We start from the raw sequence: 19140 nt of genomic DNA on the forward strand, positions 1-19140 counted from the left end.
AGGCTGTCTGTGATAGGTGGTATGTTTACTGAATTAAATTCTTCATTCACCTCTGTTAAAAGCACATCTTGACCAGCAAACAACACAGTTTCCTTTACTACACTAATGGTAAGTGCATCATTAGAGCAGATCAGTGAATGAAACAGGAGGAAAAGATAATACGTAATGACATCAAGATACCTAGCCTACAGCCCATACCTCAGACAGTCCACATGAGGACACATGTCCAGTACTGCTCAAGGAGTCTTGAAATAAATGATCTTTCAGGATACTCAGTCTGACAGACTTCTCAAGCCAGTACTGATCTGTGATCCAACAAAATCCTAGCTGCGCTCTCACTCTATCTCCTTGACTGACCCCTTTTATTTTCTGGGTTCATGTTTTCATGCTTGTCTTATTCATATTGTTTCTTCTCTCCTAACTCCTCATCCAGTCTTTCTTCCTCAGCTTTCCTATTCACAGTGATTTCCAATCTTCTCCTTTACATTTGTCAGGTACTCTTGGCTACTTGTTCTAGTGTTTTTTCCTAGACATTTCCCACTGTTTACACCATATATGATCACTAATTGAACCCATCTTCCTTTCATACCTCCTACTTACCAACCTGTTTGTTCACTGTCACTCTCCTCTAGGTCTTCATCTCAATCTCATCTCAAACTAGGTCTAAGCTAGCCACCTCAGTCTCTCGACTGTTCCCATCCCACTGCTCTCAGCACCTTGTCAGCCCATTCCAGCTTTTCTCTCTCGCGCTGCATCTTCCTCACCACACTGCTCCAATCCACACCACTCCACACCGTACCACCCACACTTACCATAGTATTCTTCTCTCCTATACCACCAAGACCTGATGTTGTGGCTGTTGAAAGTGCATCCTTGCTCTCAGACCATATGCCCAGACCAGCCAGCAGTGATATCAGCTTGGAGTCAGAAACGTGGGGAAAGTAGTGTGCAGCCTGAGGCTGGAGTGTGTGTATGTGCTGGGGTCTCTATTGAAAACATGTGTTATACAAAGGCTCCAAAGTCTATAACATGGACAGACTTTGCAAAATTTCATGAGGATAGCGAGAAGGTCATCTCAATAAATAGACCACCCAGCTTGCAAACAGGAAGTCCCTGTAGCAGAGGATGAATGTACTAAAGCTATTTAAAGAAAAGCCTGCCAGAATTTTTTAACACGGTCAAAACAATGTATTTTTTTTTTCTTAATTTTGTTTTTTAGAAACAGCTGAAAGCTTTTGACTACAGTTTTCTACAAAATTGTCCAGAGGCAAGCATCCAGCATGGAATATTCCAGACCGAGCTATTCATGTGGCAAAATTATATGCAGCTGATAAGAGGGCTATGGGTTCAGAAGTGATGGATAATTGTCATAATAGTGCTACAAGTCCTGCAACAGCACACTAATGGATTAACCGAATCAGCTAGCATACTGCTACTCACCAAAGCATAGCAAAGGCAGTGTGCAATTTCTGTTAGCATTTCACTCCATTCATTCATATAATGGAAATACGAGTTTGAAACCTAATGGAATACTTTCAGAGGCATTAAAAAGCACAGCCAAATAGCAGACTTTTGTCAAGATCCCAAAGATACTTAATGTAAAATCTATCTGTATGCAAAACATATGCATGGAAGAGTAGCCATCTAGATCAAAAATACTGTTACAGGAACACTAAGTTTGATTCCCTTTCTAACATATTTTATCATCATGGTAACTCAAATGCCTTACTTATGTAAAATAAGAAAAGAAGACGGAGACTCTTCTCTGTTCAAATATACAGTATTGCTGTATTCTGTTTCTGGCAGATAATTGCAGAGTGGATAGAGGAAGATCATACTGTCAAAATGATGTGAATAGAAAATTGGTTTTAGTGGGGTTTACACCCCTCCCCCTTTATTTTGATTTGTTTGTTTGTTTGTTTGCAGCACCAGTGGTAACAGTGTGGGATACTGTACAGAAAAGGGAATTATGACTTAGATCAAGTGTCTACTCCTGTTCCATTAGGTTGCTCTGGAAATCATTTTTTCTGTGACTCCTTTCTCCACTAGTAAACAGCACGTGAAGGTCTTTATTATATTGCAGATCGAGTTTCAATTTCTCAGCAACTTCTAGAATGCTGCTAGTTGAGTTTCCCTGTATTTGGCCACCTAACCAAATAACTCCAGCCTTACCAGTGCTAGAAAACATCCTTCCAGCAGATGGCAGATATTGCTTATCCAATGTAATCCTGTCATTCTGATTAGTACGGCCACTGTGCAATCTGGAACATCAATAGAAACGGGAGCTAAAACCTGAATAACTGATCCTCAAGACACACACATTTCAAAAAATTTTGGGTAGCATGATTAAAGTTGGCCATATTTCTTATGTGTTTGGTAAGTGCAGAATCCCTAGTGTATGCTTCTCTTTCATTACTATTTTTGGAAAAAAAGGAAATATTTAAGTGAAGTAATGATTAGGGATCTAACTGTTCAAAAATAATGGAAACTTCTCATTTGAACACGTGTTTATGATTTTTGAGTTTTCTTTTACTGATTCACATGAATTAATCAGTCAGAATGCTTTCAGTGTTGAAGCCAGTTGGGCATTTTGTAACAGGAGAAACTCATACAAGTCTGGACAATGCATAGCAGATTTAAAGCCCTGGTATACTTTACAGTAAGTCTTGACATCTGCTCTATTTTTACTGCCATTCATCCTTCTGTATGCATTAGTTCCCTCTATCATTTATATAAATTCATGGAGCCAGAGAAGTTACAGTAAAGTTCACTTCATGGTGTAAGAAGCATAAAATAGACTAGCTGATGGAGAGCTCTAATTTCACTCCTATGTGCTCTATTCTATTATTATTTGTCTACTGCTTAAGAAAAATGTTCCATCTGGGAAAAGACAAGACAAAGGAAATAGTAGGAAATAGCCTGATACTTGCAAAGAGCCACAATTCAGTGACCTCTTTTGCAGAACCTGAATTATTTTCCAGATCTGAGCTATGGTACAAAAGACCATCTTCTTTATGAATTATATCAAATTTGCTCTCCATTCTTATTTTTCTCTGGCACTTTCTGAATCAAAGCTCCCAAACTCCCACATGGGAGATGTTATAGCATCTAAGATTTTATTCATTAGCTGTTCAGCTGAGAAGATCAAAACTGTTCTTCCTTGGTACGTTAAAATATTCTGCAAAGGAAACTAATGAGGTTTTAAACTTTTTTTTTTTTTTTTTTTTTTTTTTCCCTTTGCCTTTTTTTTCTAGCTAAGTTATTTTGTTTGTATGGTACTCTGGGAAGCCATTTCTTTGCAGTATTTTATTTTAAATTTTCTTCAGTCCTGTTTCTGATCTTTTCTTCCTTGAGATACTCTAGGAAATGATCAGCTTGTGTCAAGACGGGGATCATCTTCACTCTTAATGTGAAATATTACCTAGTTTATTGTGGTTCCATGAATATAAATTTAAATGCTCCATGAACACCTCATAGTAAAGAAGTCTTTAATTTCTTTATTATTACAGCAAGTCTCTTTGCAAAAGTAGATAATATCAGATGATTTTTTATTGATAATATTACTGCTGATGCTATCAGTATGTGGGTAAAAGTTTTACCCACACAGTATTGAAGCCATTCCGTAGATCAGAAGGATTGCAAAGAGATTGTAAGACCATTTTTCTATTGGTATCCAGTATAAATTTAAGTGACATGCCACAAATTATGTTGAAGACAGTTTAATATGAGTAAGAGTTTCAGAATTTTTTTCTGAATTAAGGAAATTTCTACATGGTCTATGCCAAAAGTTTGGTATTGAAAGTATCCACTAGCAAGTCTAGTCTTTTGCTTTGTAACTAACAGGGAAAATGTCCATGAGAAAATGTATCACTTTTTGAAAAGTCGAGCTTTCATACCAGTGTGAAATACATCATGAAGTGTTTAGTAGCACCTACATCAGTATGTAACATTGGACTGCTAGACTTCAAACACAAATAACAAGAATTTATTATTTAGAATTTAGAATGTAACATTTCTGAATTACCTGTGCAGTCAGATGGGGGACCTAAGTGTCAGGGAATGCACTATAGGTCTTCTTACGTCGTATAATTTCTTGTATGATAAAATTTCTATCACGCATAGGAAGCAAATATCTCTTGGTCATAAATACTTGTCTCAGTTGTATACTTATTTGCAAAATATTATTCATTCCTCTAAGCATACTGTGCTGTTGTGTCATTGTCCTGATAAGGATCAGAAGATATACCTGGGTTTTAGTTTGGTTTGTTAAGAACTATTGTATGCTCTTTCTCTTTCATGTATCTGGAAGGAAAGAAAGACAAAAGTGGGGAAAAAGATAGAGGCTGATTGACTAAAAACTTCTGCTTATCTTTCCTCATGCCCTGTTCATTGTTGTAGGTGCTGTGAGGCTGAAACATAAATGTTTTTATGTAAGAAGTGAAACAACAAGCCTCTCCTGAGAATCTTGACCTTAGAACACATAGTTTTTCTTTCTTCTTCAATCAAAATATGTAAGCCAGACACCCACATTCCCTTTCATTGGAATCTCCCATGGGATATAGGTCCCTCAAAAGTGTAAATGTCTATCTATCAGTAGTTTGGTTTCTCCCAGTGCTAAGGATAACAGCATTTTCTTAATTAATTAATTAAAAAAATGTGAGTATATTTGTGAAGCACTCAGAGTGTGCAGTACAGAGGTTATTTAAAGAACAGAGAAGAATACTTCTCATTCATTATGGTGTTTTTTTTATAAATAAAATAGAAGAGTTGGAACCAAACAATGCAAATGAATTTGTACTACAACTTCTATAACTGAAATAAAAGTTTAAGTCAGCCCTAAATATAAATGCAGAGCATGAAAACAGATCTGTAAAACTTGTTGAGTTTCACTGTGTGTAAATTTTCTGTGAAAGCACTTCATAGCTGAGTTTCTTGTAACAGTGCTCTTCCTTCAGCTATTTGCTCTGCTGTGGTTGCCTCTTCGCTCCATGCCCTTTAAAGGTGCCCCTTTTTCTTTTCTGAGGTGATTTGCAAGGAATTATACTTCTCATTTACAGTCTCTTTCAAGATGAGCTGGGAATGATACAAATCTGCAGAATCATGAAACTGCATGAAGCACTACTTTTCTCCAAGCAATGTTTCCCAAATTGTCCAAACCTTTATAAAGTGTTTCTTCTTAATGTGTGATCTTGTTTGAACCTTTAAGACTTTATCTGCTTCTAGTTACTACATAAATATTTGCTCCTATTTTTTAATGTTTTTACTCTCTCGCTTATCATTTGGTCTTCTCCCAAATCGTGTTTTAAATCTCTTAGGGCGGGGCAGCATGTAACTGTGTTTCTGCAGGGCCTGCTACAATCAGATCCATAAGTTTCTATAGCTGTGTATACATGACTCAAAACTTCTTAAGCACCAACGCTTCCTCTCAGTGAGTACCATGTAGATGCCACAACTTTTATCTCAGATGAAACACATCTTGGTAGAAAAAGGTACAAACTGCATTCCTTTGCATCTGCTGTATGTAGATCTGATTTAAGAATCCCTTGCTCTTAATGTCTGTCTTTGTCATGGGACCAAGATCAGCTAAAACTGGTGTTTGAACTCTCCTCCTGGGTGGGAAAGACATATGAGTAGCTGTAGCTGATGGGGCAATGGCAGCTAATACTTGAAGTTACGACTATCTTTTATGGCTGAAATGCTAGTAATTATGGCTGAATCTTCAGCCTTCCAACAATAAACTTTATGGAAATGGACATCTCCAGAAATCCCTGAAGTGAGCTTAGGAGAGATAAAACAATTTCTGCATGAAAAATCACAAGAAGAATCCTGGATAAATCCCCAAATCTGTTGAAACCACATTTGCTGCTCCCCAACCCAGTTCTGCGCAACCAGTGTCTTCAGGTCTGAAGTCCCAGCTCTCTGGAGCTGGTGCCTTCTCATGGCCTCCATCAGCAGCCTGCCCACACCTTTGGAGCCAGGTGCCACACTCCTGATATCTGCAGCTTTGTTTACATCACTGAGGGAATACACAGAGCTATGTTTGGTATTCTGTATTTCTATATTAACGACCACAAATCTGTGCATCCATACTGTTACTGCTTCACCTTCTAACCTTAGCCTAATATTACTCAGTCTCTCATTTGTTTCCAAGGTCCTTCTGCTACGACTCCTGTGTGGTTTATCACCTTGCTCTTCCTCTCTGCCTTTCAATTTCTTGATCTCAATACTCCAGCTTCTCCTTATGTAATTGAGAAAAAAGGTAAAAAAAATAAGACATTTGTTTTTTGTGTAAACTCTAATCTAAAGATAATATTAACTGCAATAATGGAAGAACAACTTTAATACTGTAAACTGTTAAACCTTTTTAAATATATCAATACTTAACACAGAATCCAACTTTATTTAAACTTGGGATATATGTAGTAGGGTGCAAGTGTGTTCTGATACACAGCATTCATATTATAAACAAAGAGAAGCCAACACCAGCAGGACTAGCACAAATCACATTACAGTCCAAAGCAACTCCACTTTGTACTCTGTTTCGTAATCCCTAACTTTTTTTATCTTTCATCTTTTTTTTTCTAATTTCTCTTATTTGATCTGCAAGCACTTAGGCTTTTCATAGTTTTCCATATGTGAGACATTCCACAGGATCCCATGATCCTAAATACAGTGTATTTAAGGGGCCCTGGGCCTTTGAGCTGTTACACACACATACTTAGCATTGGGTATTGCAAGAGACCCCCATGAACTGTGAAAAGTGAAAACTTTTACAGGATTGTGGCTCTAAAATGCAAAAGCTTCAAAATAGGGCACATGTACTACATTTGTTTTGAGAATGCTATGGTGTTGTGCAGCTAAATAGACATGATGTGTGATAGTGGTCATAGCATTGCTATTTGTGAAGTAATCACCATAATGTTTTCCTTATAAAGCTATATTTAACCAATATCCCTCACTGAATTATGCCATAGTTTCTGGTTATGTTTTGAAAAACTTTCCCCAACAACACCTCTTGCTCATTCCTTGCAAAGTGGTGGTGAATTTGGATAACAGGCTAAAGGGAAGAACTGATAACTAGAAAGTGTCAGAAAACCCCAGTGCTACCTACATAAACATGCTGCTACATGAAGGCACGGGTTATCTTTGTTCTGCGAGTTATGAGCTCATACGTCAACATGGGAAAACAGATGTTTAGATGAAAAAAATAATGAAAAGGCAGAATGAGGAACATATCCAAGTTCCTTTGGCTTTTGTTCAGGTGTTCCGTGGACTGAGCTAATGGGAATCATGTGGAGTGGTTGATTATCATTGGAATCAGACGGTCTTTTTGTAACTGTAAAAAAGAAAGAAGCAATTTTAATTTGTATACACACATCTTTGATTTAGTTCTGGGCTTTGTTAAAATTGTCTTTCACTGTTTCTTACAAGAAGGGTAGAAATTAATTGACAAAATGCATTTCATGTTCTTCTGTGGAAAAAAAATTGTATCATAAAATTAGTAGGTCATCAGATCTCTTCTGTACCTACCTGTAACTATTGAGATGAAAGACCACACTGTTTCAGCCTTTGCTCCTCAGGTGGTCATCCGTGCAAAACAACAGCACTTTTTGCACATTTCAGTACAGGATTCTGCTCAATGTGCAAAACTCTGGAAAATCATTTCCTACCGTGTCCATTTGTTAATCCCTTCCAGGCCCAGTTCTTACTTAGTTTTGACTGAAGTGCTGCCATGCTCTTTTACTTTAAGAGATGTGTCCCCCATCTTCTTTTGCCTTCATTTCCTCCTTATGATGCTGTGGGCTGGCTAGGTGCTTCACTGGCTAGTGATGTGATTTGCCATGTCTCTGGCTATGAAAGCCATGTACTCCTAAGGAACAATTTTTTATAGGGTTCCCTTTCCCTTCCCTTTGCCATGCTCCTCTCTTGCAGGCTGATTAACATATTTGCTTTCTCTGATCAGAGTGTGAAATACCACCCCCCTTCGTATCGGTTAGATACCAAACACTATTTTTGTTCTCTTAGTCTCAGTTTCAAAGAGCAAACAGAACTTCCTATCACAGGAAATCATTTTTATTATGACTTTGGGACCCCATTTTTTTTCAGTTGCCATAGAGTTATGAATCCTGATCCTCCTACACCTCTCCTAAACAACCACTTTCAGATGCTATCTCAGGGCACGATGTACCATGGAACATTCTGGTAGAAAATTATATTAAAGCAATCAGTTATATCATGGTCTTTAGACTGGAGAGTTTAATGCAGAAAACCTTGCTGAGTTTTTTGAAAGATATGAATCCGCAGCCTACAAGGGACCACTGAGTGCTTGTACAATCTGGAAGTTTACACTGAGAAATGGCTTAGGTATATTTATAAAAAGTAGTTATAGAATTATCTAATCTAAGTCCTCCCTTGCTGGTCAGATTGTCAACAGATATGTTTATAGTATTACTTTAACATTTAAGTTTATTAATTTCATTATTAAGTCATTTTTGCCCAAGACAATTCATACTGACCTTAAAATGAAATGGAAACAAATGGTGCCAGAAGTAAAAGTCAACAAGGGAAGGATGATACATGGCTGTCATCCATTTACCCAGAGAAATAAGATTAAGGGCTAGGTTGTCAGCTGTACTAAGGCAGTGCTCAGCCCAGCTGGGACTGCGGGGGAGCATTGTTTTTGTTCCCAGGAAAAACTGTTTCCCAGATTAGCTAAGAGTTAACATCTATTAGACCAGCTTTGCACCTCCCCAAACATCCAAGTAGCTTCCTTGGCCTCTGGGGATCATGTTCTCCTGATTAAAATGATTTCAAGATGAAAGAACAGTTTCTCAGTTTCTTACCTGAAGTTTGCCAGACTTTGCTCCTCTTGCTTCTCTCTCTGCTCCACCAACTGTATTAACTTCCTAGTCTTCTGATATTTCTTATTTCTAGTTCTTGGGTTTTATTCCCAGTTTATAAGCATCTCTTTCCCTTTTGTCACCACCTCCTGACCCCAGCTGACCTCAGCTCCTGGTAGTTGTCAGTGTCATGATGGTATGTGTCCATGGGACCTGGGGCAGAAGACCAGAAACCAGCAAAGACATACTTGGTCTAACGTGAGTCTAACGATATCTGATTTGCCACCAACTACACACAAAATGTCTTTAGGTCTGTCTCCACATGTTCTTTTTATTTCTCTGGCTGCCCAAAACTTCCTAGAGTGGTTGGTTTCAGGCAGTATATGACTGTATTAAAACTCAGTACTTGTTTGGTTGAGCATTTGGTGCTTGACAGTCAGCAGTCAAGAAAAGTAGCTCAATGTCCCCCTAGAAAGCAGCTGAAGCCACATTTGGAGAGGTGGCAGCATTAGAAATCCAGCCAGTGACTGACAGTCTGTCCAGACTTGGGATGTGTCTTTAAGGAAAATTTCCTTTTGCTTCAAACTCAACGTGTAGTTGCTTCAGGATGGTGGGAATGGCAGAACTAGAGAGCAGAACGGCAGAATTAGAGATGAAAGTTGCAAGAAATCTTTGCTTCACCTTCCTACCAGGGAGTAAAGACTGGAGAGAGGCTCTTCGTCTCCCACCACCATAGATAATCTCGCACACAAAACTGGATATTGAGGATAGGATTACTTTTCAAGTGCTTAAAAGATGTAAAGCGCTGAAAAGGAACTCAAATGCCGGTGTGAAAGGATTCATATTCCCAGATTTAAGAGAATGAACACATAAAGTGCTAGTTGTCACCTAAGGGTGAAATCCATCTGACCTGAAGAAGAGAAAGTAAAGAGCTTCGGTGAGGGAAATTTCTAAAGTTAAACCTTTGCCCTCCAACTTGAAGGGCAGCTGTGTACTGATTTACTGCACATTCAGAGCATGTGCTTATAGAAAATGCCTTCATGTGACATGGCTATAGGATTCGATAGGAAGCTGTTGATTTCTCTATGCTACCTCACTGTTCTTCAGCTCCTCTCTCTCCAAAGTAGAATTATACAACTTCTGCTACCCCAGGAGACTCTTTGGCTGAAGGATGAATGCGGGTTGTGTTTTAACCTAAATGATCTCATATAATGAACTACTAAAAGCTGGTTTTAATAAAGAAATTAGGGAAAATGAGACTGCTGACAGACAACTTGATGAACATTCTCAAATTCCTTCTACAATATTGATTTGATTCCAGTTTCTCATTTACAACATTTTCTTGTTGTATACATAAACTATTTCTGCAACAGTTGAATTTGTCCAGTGAGCCATGCACAATCCAAATGTAAGTTCCAGGCCTCTGTTTTCAACAAGACCATTGTCTTGGCTAGAAACCACAGTGATATCAGAGATTTAATATGTCAAAGCAGGAACAGCACACAAACAAAAAAACTAGAAGAGCTTAGGAGAGACTCTGTTTAGTAATACCACCAAAGGACTCAGTCTTGCAAAGGAAATTGAAGCAGTTAATTATTACCCTCTATTGGCACCAGATTATTAACACTAGGATTATACATCACCTATAAGTATAAATTTAAAGAACTGGTTAGTCCAAAGGTAGGCATCCTGTCCTGACAGATGGGGCTCATGGCTAGGCTTCGCAAATGAAGATTTGGGAAGGCTCTATCCACATTTGTTACAGGCACGCTGGTGGCTTATGAGGCCAATACGTGACAGACAAATCCGATTGCAAAAGGCACAGCAGAAAGACTCCTTAGATGGTGTATTCTGCAATACACGGTTCTTTCTGCGTTGCCTTTTTTCCTCGAGGGTGATCCTGCGTGTGTTCTCAAAGGAGACAGCAGCGTTATAGATGGTGTGTCTCCAGGCCTCCCGATTGGAGGCCAGAGTAGAGCAGTTATGGTGATCAATATGGCCAAGGCTGAGATGTTGTTTCAGGGAGTCCTTGTATCTTTTCTTCGGGGCTCCTCTCATGCGGCAGCCAGTGGCAAGTTCACCGTAAAGCAAGATCTTAGGGAGGCGGTGGTCCTTCATCCTTGAGACATGTCCCGCCCAACACAGCTGTGTTCTCAGCAACATGGCCTCAATACTTGTAACTGCTGCTTGCTCTAGAACAGATGTGTTGGTCACATAATCTGACCAGTGGATGTTTAGGATTGTTCGGAGGCAGCGTTGATGGAAGCGTTCTAGGAGACGCAGGTGGTGGCGGTAGATGACCCATGATTCGGAACCATATAAGAGAGTCGACAACACTATGGCTCTGTAAACACTGATCTTGGTGCTTTTCTTCAAGTGTTTATTACGCCATACTCTTTTGTGGAGTTTTCCAAAAGCACTATATGCCTTTGCTAATCTGTTGTCTATCTCTCCGTCGATCTTAAGATCTGAGGAGATGAGGCTACCGAGGTAATTAAACTGTTGGACTGATTTGAGCTCCGATTGGCCAATGGTGATGTGGGGATGATGGGGGACTTCCTGAGGTGCAGGTTGATGGAGGACCTCTGTCTTCTTTAAGCTGACTTCCAGCCCAAAGAGCTCAGCAGCATCTGCAAAGCAGGATGTCAAACGCTGCAGGGCTGCTTCTGTGTGGGCAACAAGGGCGGCGTCATCAGCATAAAGCAGCTCCCGGACAAGATGGTTTAAGGTCTTGGTGTGGGAGGAGTTCTTTAAAGAACATGTAAGGAAGGATAAGCAATAAATCTTTTTTGCCTTGGTAGAGAGGTTATTTTCCTTCCAATCTTTGGCAATCAAGATTTTAATCAATTGCAATGTAAATGGTAAAGGCACCTGAGAGAGTCTTTCTAATAAGTGTGGATATTGCTAGAGGAGAATGTGGCTGTTCTTTCTAGGGAATATTTAATTCTAAATACTGAGATTTGGGGGAAAAATAGAGAAAATAAAAACTGGCTTCAGCTTCCAAGGTATATCTTTTTCTAATTAACAAAGAGTTTTTCTTAATGTATCTGGTAATGGAATTCTGATTGATAATAAAATTGGAATAAATTCCTTTTTATATTGACAGGAAAAATGAGAAAGGCATTTGTCATAGACCAGTTTGTAGCTAGAACTTAATGAATACTGGACTTTGTGTGATAGACTTCTTGTAATACACTTCAGTGCTGAAACAGAGTATTATTTTCCAAACATGATAGTTAGAGATGTATATTAAGGAACATTTCAAATAGGGTAACATAGAGCTGCAAATAAAATTAGCAATGTTCCTACATAATCACATACAAAGACAATACAGAGATTTGAAGGAAGATACATGGAGAACATTTCATTATTTTATAAGTGTTAATTAACCTTTTATTTGCTTAGAATACTAAATGAAAAACATTGGCTGAAGATAAAAGATCAAATTAACTACCCCTCCGAGAAAAATTTTTCCTTAAGAGACTTTATTAAGCCTAGAAATAAAAACATTTTTGACAAATTAATGACAAAATCTGACAAATACAGACAGTTCCTGAGGCAGAGGAGCATGAAGAAGTGACATGCTAGAGGACCACAGGACCACTGTGGTATTTATGGTATCAACATTATCTTAATCTGAGAGATTCACCAATATAAAAAATTAATAAAAATTAATATTAGAACTTCTTTTTTTTTTTTTTTGGTACTACAAAAATATTGTTTCTCCCTTCAAGAAGATAATACTTCAGTATCTTAATCAAATGATGGAGGTAATTTAAAAGTATTAAGATTTGGAAACCAAGTACTGAGCCACTCATTAAGTAGACTGATCAATGGAAGTTTTTTCAAAAGAAGCTAAGAACCCCCCTTACTGTACAGTCTAAAGTAATTGTGGTACTTGATTTTCTTATATATCATCATTGATGAAGTACTTCTGCAGAAACAACAGCCATTTGTTTCTTGGATTTTACCACATCCTATAAGCCAGCTTTGCTTTACATAAATCTCCAGGGCTTCCACCAGGAATGAAGCTTGGCCTTGTGTTTTTCACTTTTCTGTTGGCTGCAGAGCAGAGACAGCAGCCAGTAAACCATGCAGAAGATAGCAGCCAGTAAACCCTTTTGTAAGGGTTTGTAAGGTTTTGTAAGGCACGAGCTGTGGGCCCAATCTAACAGTCAGTGCACATGCAGCACTCCCACAGTTGTTACTAGACACCTGACCTAAGCAAGGAATGGAGGACTGTGTTATTGCACAGCTAAACCTCCCCCACAAATGTAAGAGGAATTTTAGATTTAAGTCATCTTGAAAGAAGAAAAAAAAATCAGCCTAAGGAGAATAGAAAAAGAAAATAAGGAACAATTGCTGGAAAAGGAGAATCCTATGTTCCTAAGACAGCAAACTGTTCTATCTACAGAGTATAGCTCAAAGCCATGAAAAGGTACTTTTTTGAGTGCTGAAAGCAGGAGGTGCATGTCAGTGCGACATTTCATTTGTGTCAATTTGTTAATACAGCTATTGTGCCTCTGGGTTTAAGCTAGATCACTGCCATTGGCCTATGGTATCACATTCCATGGACCACAGGAGAGACATGAGAGGACAGAAATACAACCAGCAGAATGTTCACTGGATTTTCATGACCATAGGCTGATGCTCACCAAAGCAACCTGAAGCAAATGTCAGGTTCCATTTCAGCAAGGTTGGAGGCAAATGTTTTACATTGCCCCAAGAGGTGTCTCAGACACACACTTGTAAAGTCTCTATGGCTCCATTTAGGAAAAAAACCCAAAATAAAGAGGAGATCAGTATAAAGCTGATCAGTATCAGCTGACAAAAACAAACCCAAACAAATTGCAGCTTCCCGTTTCCCATTTTGAGCCCTCCATTTTTTTCATTGGTATCATACATCAGTTAGATGAACGTTAGGGGATTATTACTGGAACTCCTGAAAATCTTGTGTTATGCCTCTGAAAATGCCACTCTTTCCAGTACAATGTTATGTTGTGATAGATGGATTCAATAACAGTGGCTAGCAATCCAGAGATGTGAACCACAGGGAGTGGGGTATTTAAGTGTCATCATGACTTGTGAGAGACTGCTCTGTCCTACATGTCAATACCTGTTTTCAGGAGGAAGGAACTGGCTACCTAGCTAAAAAGGTGCAGCAGTGTGTTTTTTCTGGCCTCCCTGATCTTGAAATTAAGTCAATTTTTCAGTCCCCTTAAGTGCATGGTAATGGGTGCACAGCTACTCTATGGTAGCATCAACTTGTGACCACAAACATCCGCATGTGGGAAGAGGGACAGAAGGGTGGGAAGCAGTTTTCTGCTGCTGGAGAGGCCCGATACACTCTGCAAGATGAATTTGCCTAACGTTCTCCCTAACCATCATTGTTGATATCTGTCATCCTGGGTCCGACCTCCTACCTGTGCTTCTGGCTATGTTTAGGCTCTTGTCTACTCTGGCTGGAAGGATATATCTGTGTAGTGATCAGGCATGCAGGAGAGCCCATGCATGCTCTCCTGTTCTTCTGAATGCCAGTGCAATATACTCAGGGTCTTCTGCTCCAGCCTGAACTGCAAAAGAAGTCAGATCTTCAGGACAGTACCTAAGTGAACCAAAACTATCAACCAGCATTTTTGTAGCACCGTGGGACAGACTTGCTTTGTGCAGCTGCAGTGGTAAAACAGCAATGAGGCAAGAGAAAAACAAAGGATGTCCAGCTGGCCTTTGTTCTGTGCTCCTGAGTGACTGCAGACACAAATTGAAAGGCTGGTTTAAAGCCATTTGCTCCTAAAAATCATTTTGCTGTTTTAATAAACCAGGATCAATTTACTGAACTCCTATGTACTTTCTGTGCAGGACATGATCAAGAGTCGTGTTTTCATCTATCACCTACATTTTCTTACCAAAGTGGGCATTTTAATTACTAATGTTCATTCACTGTCACCTGCACTGGCTGTTACCACCTCCACAGTGTGTGACCCCAGAGAGCAGAACTAAAACAACATTTATTTTATTTAGAAAGAAAGTAGCCACTGAGGCTACTTTAAGGAAAACAGTCTTTGAAGTTGTGAAAGCAAAAGGTCAACATCTAATTTATAGGGGCTTGTGATGTTTGTAGAAATCTATCTCTGTTCCGTGGTCTTTTATATTAGGCCAAATTTGATGCAGTTACATGGACTCTGCAAAAAACACTCCAGTGATTTGTTGTTGTTGAGATGCTGACTGCAGAACAGTTCCTTGTGACTTTGACGTGAACAAGCAAGTACTTCAGCTAGCATAGCAAACCTCTGTGTAAGGCTGATCTGCTCTGGACTGTGCTGCAGCATGCTATAGGATGTGTTTACTGTAAAATTGCAGGACCACTGAGAACCAACTCACTGTAATCTAGGACTAATAAGAGTGGTCTTAGAGCCTCATCGAAAAGATACAAAGACATTCCAGGGTTTGCTGATCGATTCCTTCTATTTCAGGGTAGATGCAGACTACTTAAGCTAGAGGATAGCAACCAGCTCTCCTTTCTAAGTGAGTTGTCTATGTAGTTGTCTACATCTCTAAATACAGACTGCACATGCTGGGGGCTCTTGCCATGTGAAGCCAAAGGAGCATTTAGGATGGCAGCATGTATCTCACGGGTTTGCTCTTTTAGGTGGTGGTGAGTGCGTTACAGACACTGAAGCCAGCTCAGGTTCAGCAGCCTGGGCTCAGTGAGTTGTGCTGGACCTGGCAATACCCAGAGCCACCCAGGTGATTCTGCCTCAGGCTTTCCCTCATGACAGGTTCCAGAAGAACTTATGATCTCAGAGATAGCACTGGACCTGGCTGGCTCCCTGCCTTCCCATGGCATTGCATCCTGCATCCTGGCATGTTCAGGAAAGGAGTAAGGATTAGCAGCAACATTTCTCGTATTTTCTAAGGTTTTCTGTTAAAAGTAGCATCCCAGTCCCTCATCACAGGACATAAATGGCAAGTGGAACTGCAAGTTTCTCAGATGTTTCCCTGATTAACCCTTTGGTTTCTGAGAGCTTTCATAATCTGTAACCAAACTTCAGTTTCTCAAATGCCAAAGCAGTCTCAACCAAGCCATTAAAGACTATCTATCAAGAACACTATTCTGAAGAATCTAGAAATTTGTGTGTGTGTGTGTGTGTGTGTGTGTGCACTGGCGTCACTGTCAATGCAAAGAGGAGCTGCTGTCTCCATGCCACAGCGCATGAGACTTTGATGGACATGCACAGATCAAAAGTACAGTGTGCCTGTAGATGTGACGTTCATGGCCTAGGAAGTAATCTTGTGGGTTCTGCAATAGAATTTACTTTTTCCTTATCTTTTGATCTTCACAACAGAAATTAATATTTTTCTTGCTTTCACAGGAATGCAAAAAAACAATCATGATATTGATATCGACTCATATACCCTTGTTCTTTGGAGGACATGAAAGATTTGTATTATTTGGAAGGAGGCTAAACTGAACATCAGCTCAGGATAGCTGCCCAACACATATTGAACATAAAGCACCAGAGGAATCCAAAGATGCAAAGGCATATGTCTGTAGAGGGTATTGAGAAGTTATATGTGTTTCCAGAAGCAAGCAAATGCTTCTGAAAAAAACCACAAGAGGCCACATCATATAAAGAGGACTGAGACCCACTTCCCCAGGTTGACCTGCTCACTTGTGCATGGAGAAGACGTAGAAGCTGAATGAGCTCTGCTGCTCCACTGAATTTGACTCTCCAAAGCTAGAGATGTATTTTAAAGTTAGAAAATTTTGAGGTCACATTTACTAGATGAACACATTAAAGTCACCATTTCCTTGATTTTCCTGCCCGTGGCTCTTCCCTGAGAGCAGTGCCACCTTTATTCATTAGTTGACTCACGAAAGAACGTGTGGCTGTAGCTGGCTGGTTGCTTCTTTCCACTGCCACAGCCTCTTTTTCTGGCAGACATTTTTGCTACAGAAGTCTGAATTTACCATGGAAGAAACTGGCAAAAAGATTGCATGAATTTAAATTTGTATTCCTTGAATTGCAGTGAAACAACCCACAACAAATTGAAAGCACTTTCACATTAGCTGTAGCAATATCAGCTGCTAGCATTCCAAAGCCTTTCACTTCTGGAGTCAAAGGTGTCTGCTTAAATTGCTAATTAGCTTTCTATTGTTATAGTTTTTCTAACTTAAATACTCTGCTTGAAAGCATTTTCATACCTGCTCTAGTTGCCATAGCATCCATCCACAGATCAGCTGCTCTTCTTTAACATCTATAACTATAATTTCTTGAGGAAAAGAAATAGTTTTTTTGACAAAACGTAGAATACAAATTAAGAAGGCACTAATAAAGGCTCAAATAAATTCCTTATCTGGCAGCATACTGAAAATATCTTGATTCTTGGCACAGCAAATATATTGTGGAGTTCACTCTTCATTAAAAAGCACAGGCAACCACAGTACCAGGATGTGGGTAATCTTAAAGACTAATGTGTACATTTATGCAGATACAGTCTTCTGGGAAACAGCTTGTTTTAATCATAAAAGAAGCCTTCAAGTAAATTTAATGAGGAGCTGGTTGAGGAATTTATTCTGAAACTTTAAACTATGTGTAAATTCCTGAGGATCAAATTAAGTTGAAGGTAAATAATGTTCAGAATGGTGTTTCAGTTAAGGCTGCCTAAAAGCTGGAGACACAAAGATCCTGCTTAGAGAACATTTATTTTCCAGCTAGAGATTTCCTTAAGGAGCTCAGACAGATGCCATATGTTGATGATAAAACAACATCTTTCACAATGTGACATTTGGAGCCTGCTCAAAAGATCAGTCATTTTTGTCTTTTCTAAGGTTCCCACCTTTAAAATAAATGCCAAACTGTTATGGACTGGGAAAAGAGTAATTTCCAATAGTTATAGGTGTCATCACTGATGAAACATCCATAAGCAGATGTTTTGCTTTACATGCAGGGAAATTCTGGATAAAAGAAACACTGTGACAAGGACAACTGTGTCAAGGGTGCTTTAAAAAACCCTTGCTTTGAGCTCTTCTCTCAGTGAGAGGATGCTTGGACTATGTTCTTCCTACATTTAAAAAATAGTGCACATAAAGATATTTTATTTAATGATTTACCTTTTGAATCATATTATTTATTTGAAGTTATGAAGTCTAGTCAGAGGTACAGTAATATACAAACATACACACACACACACATATGTACATGAACACAATATCCTCTGTTTCCCTTTCTCATTTTCACAGAATAGAAGCATAAAATGGGTTTGATTGGAGGGAACCTCTAAAGATCTAGTCCAACCCCATGCAATGAGCAGGAACATTTCAACTAGATCAGTGGTCTTGAATGTTTTCAGGGATGTGGTATCTACCACCTCTCTAGGTAACCTGTGCCAGTGTCTCACCACCCTTGTTGTAAAAAGTTTTTCAATATGTCTGGTGTGAACCTATCCTCTTTTAGTTTAACAACATTACCCCTTGTCCAATTGCTACAGACCTATTAAAAAGTTTTCCCCCATCTCTTATAAGCCCCTTTTAAGTATTGAAAGGCCACAATGAAGTCTCCACAGAACCTTCTCCAGGCTGAACAACCCCAACTCTCTCAGCCTGTCCTCATTGAAAATTTTTTCTGCATGTGGTTGATCATTTAATGATGGTGTTAGCAATATACACTGTCTGTGCTTCCCAGCTGGACATTGTCATTTAATGCATAATTCTTAAACAAAGAAGTATTTTCTAATAATGTCAGATATGCAGATGAAGCAAAGTAAACATCTAAAGGCTAAGTATGTTGGCATCAGAAGGTGCAGCTTGCTCATATAAGTGCTCACTGGTGTATCTCACAGATCTGCAATTTCATATTAAATTTCTCCAGTATTAATGGGGAATAAATTAGATCTTATTTTACTTAGCCGAATTTTTGGGTGGAAGATCTCGGTGGGACAGAATATGAAGAAACAGATTCATTCAAAAGATACTGCTTAGGCATATCCTTAATGTTTTCCTCTAGAGCATACTGAACTGATGCATATATGGTTTGAAAATATGTGGACCTTGTATGGTCTGTGTCCTGGTCTTGTCTCTTTGTCAGAAGAGTGTTTTTTACAGTGTTCAGAAACTTCTCAAGCATATTAGAGGATGAAAAAGGGAAGGTGCCTCCAAGCTGCTGAACATGTACCCTCTGTCCTGCATGTGCACTGAACAACTTATACAAGAGGTCCCACAGAACTCAAAAGCAAACCTGCATGGGGAGAAAGCCCTAAATTCAGAGTAGATGTAATGAGATGCTGGCAGATGGGGAGG

This window comes from Pipra filicauda, unplaced genomic scaffold (genome assembly GCF_003945595.2).
Source record: "Pipra filicauda isolate LSUMZ 115617 unplaced genomic scaffold, ASM394559v2 scaffold110_size2237424_pilon, whole genome shotgun sequence".
Lineage (NCBI taxonomy): Eukaryota > Metazoa > Chordata > Aves > Passeriformes > Pipridae > Pipra > Pipra filicauda.